The sequence below is a fragment of the Rutidosis leptorrhynchoides genome, chromosome 7, assembly GCF_046630445.1.
Source record: "Rutidosis leptorrhynchoides isolate AG116_Rl617_1_P2 chromosome 7, CSIRO_AGI_Rlap_v1, whole genome shotgun sequence".
In the NCBI taxonomy this organism is placed as follows: Eukaryota; Viridiplantae; Streptophyta; class Magnoliopsida; order Asterales; family Asteraceae; genus Rutidosis; species Rutidosis leptorrhynchoides.
The window spans coordinates 318,975,553-318,978,560 of record NC_092339.1 but is presented as its reverse complement, the minus strand read 5'-3'; positions in this window follow the sequence as shown (position 1 = coordinate 318,978,560).

Genomic DNA, 3,008 nt, shown 5'->3' with positions numbered 1-3,008 from the left:
CCATATGAATGATTTTTATCTCTATGTATGGGATGTGTATTGAAATATGAAATCTTGTGGTCTATTATTATGATTTGATATATATAGGTTAAACCTATAACTCACCAACATTTTTGTTGACGTTTTAAGCATGTTTATTCTCAGGTGATTATTTAGAGCTTCCGCTGTCGCATACTTAAATAAGGACGAGATTTGGAGTCCATGCTTGTATGATATTGTGTAAAAACTGCATTCAAGAAACTTATTTTGTTGTAACATATTTGTATTGTAAACCATTATGTAATGGTCGTGTGTAAACAGGATATTTTAGATTATCATTATTTGATAATCTACGTAAAGCTTTTTAAACCTTTATTGATGAAATAAAGGTTATGGTTTGTTTTAAAATGAATGCAGTCTTTGAAAAACGTCTCATATAGAGGTCAAAACCTCGCAACGAAATCAATTAATATGGAACGTTTTTAATCAATAAGAACGGGACATTTTAGTTTCCCACTTTTCAACAGTTTCTATCTTTGCCGGATCCACCTTAATACCTTCTTTGTTCACTATGTGACCGAGGAATTGAACTTCTTCCAACCAAAATGCACACTTTGAAAACTTAGCGTACAATTCTTCCTTCCTCAATACTTCTAACACCTTTCTCAAATGTTCACCGTGTTCTTGGTCATTCTTTGAGTAAATAAGTATGTCATCAATGAAAACAATGACAAACTTGTCAAGGTATGGTCCACACACTCGGTTAATAAGGTCCATGAACACAGCTGGTGCATTAGTTAAACCAAATGGCATGACCATAAACTCATAATGACCGTAGCATGTTCTGAAAGCAGTCTTTGGAATATCATCTTCTTTCACCCGCATTTGATGATACCCGGAACGTAAGTCAATCTTTGAATAATTAGACGAGCCTTGTAGTTGATCAAATAAGTCGTCGATTCTCGGTAGTGGGTAGTGGTTCTTAATGTTAAGTTTGTTCAACTCTCGGTAGTCGATACACAACCTGAATGTACCATCTTTCTTCTTGACAAATAAAACAGGAGCTCCCCACGGTGATGTGCTTGGTCGAATGAAACCACGCTCTAAAAGTTCTTGTAATTGGCTTTGTAGTTCTTTCATCTCACTGGGTGCGAGTCTGTAAGCAGTACGAGCTATTGGTGCAGCTCCTGGTACAAGATCTATTTGAAATTCAACGGATCGATGTGGGGGTAATCCCGGTAATTCTTTCGGAAATACATCGGGAAATTCTTTTACGACGGGAACATCATTGATGCTCTTTTCTTCAGTTTATACTTTCTCGACGTGTGCTAGAACAGCATAGCAACCTTTTCTTATTAGTTTTTGTGCCTTCAAATTACTAATAAGATGTAGCTTCGTGTTGCCCTTTTCTCCGTACACCATTAAGGGTTTTCCTTTTTCTCGTATAATGCAAATTGCATTTTTGTAACAAACGATCTCTGCTTTCACTTCTTTCAACCAGTCCATACCGATTATCACATCAAAACTCCCTAACTCTACTAGTATCAAGTCAATCTTAAATGTTTCGCTAACCAGTTTAATTTCTCGATTCCGACATATATTATCTGCTGAAATTAATTTACCATTTGCTAATTCGAGTAAAAATTTACTATCCAAAGGCGTCAATGGACAACTTAATTTAGCACAAAAATCTCTACTCATATAGCTTCTATCCGCACCCGAATTAAATAAAACGTAAGCAGATTTATTGTCAATAAGAAACGTACCCGTAACAAGCTCTGGGTCTTCCTGTGCCTCTGCCGCATTAATATTGAAAACTCTTCCGCTGCCTTATCCAATCGTGTTCTCCTGGTTCGGACAATTTCTAATAATGTGGCCCGGTTTTCCACCTTTATAACAAACTACATTGGCATAACTTGCTCCGACACTACTTGCTCCGCCATTACTCATTCCGACACCATTTGTTCCTTTCGTTCTGTTAACCCCTGGTTCGTAGACCTCACACTTTGCCGCGCTATGACCATTTCTTTTACACTTGTTGCAAAATTTGGTGCAGAACCCCGAGTGATACTTTTCACACCTTTGGCATAGCTGCTTCTGATTGTTATTGTTGTTGTTGCGGTTGTTATTGTTGTTGGGATGATTGTTGTAGTAGTAGTTGTTGTTGTTGTTGTTGTTGGGCCGTTTGTTGTAGTTGCGATTGATGTTGCGATTGTTGGGATAGTTGTTGCGATTATTGTTGTAATTGCTGTTGTTGTTATTTTGATGATTCTTATTACCGTTTTCCTCCCACTTTCTTTTGACTTGCTTCACATTGGCCTCTTCAGCCGTCTGTTCTTTAATTCTTTCCTCAATCTGGTTCACTAGTTTATGAGCCATTCTAAATGCCTGTTGTATGGAGGCGGGCTCGTGTGAACTTATATCTTCTTGGATTCTTTTCGGTAATCCTTTCACAAACGCGTCGATCTTCTCTTCCTCATCTTCGAACGCTCTCGGACACAATAGGCACAATTCTGTGAATCACCTTTCGTACGTGGTAATATCAAATCCTTGGGTTCGTAACCCTCTAAGTTCTGTCTTGTGCTTATTGACCTCGGTTCTGGGACGGTACTTCTCGTTCATCAAGTGCTTGAATGCTGACCACGGTAGTACGTAAGCATCATCTTGTCCCACTTGTTCTAGATAGGTATTCCACCATGTTAACGCAGTACCTGTGAAGGTATGCGTAGTGTACTTACACTTTGTCCTCTTCAGTACACTTACTTATGGCAAACACCTATTAGACCTTCTCGGTCCACCGTTTCAATCCGATCGGTCCTTCGGTTCCATCAAATTCTAAAGGTTTGCAGGCAGTGAATTCTTTGTAGGTGCATCCTACACGATTTCTTGGCCCTTAGCTGCATTGCTAGATTCGGAGTTATTGTTGGTATGTAGCGCAGCCTGTACTGCGGCTATGTTTGCAGCAAGAAAGGTACGAAATTCCTCTTCGCTCATATTCATGGTTTGTCAAGTAGTCGGTGCCATTTCCT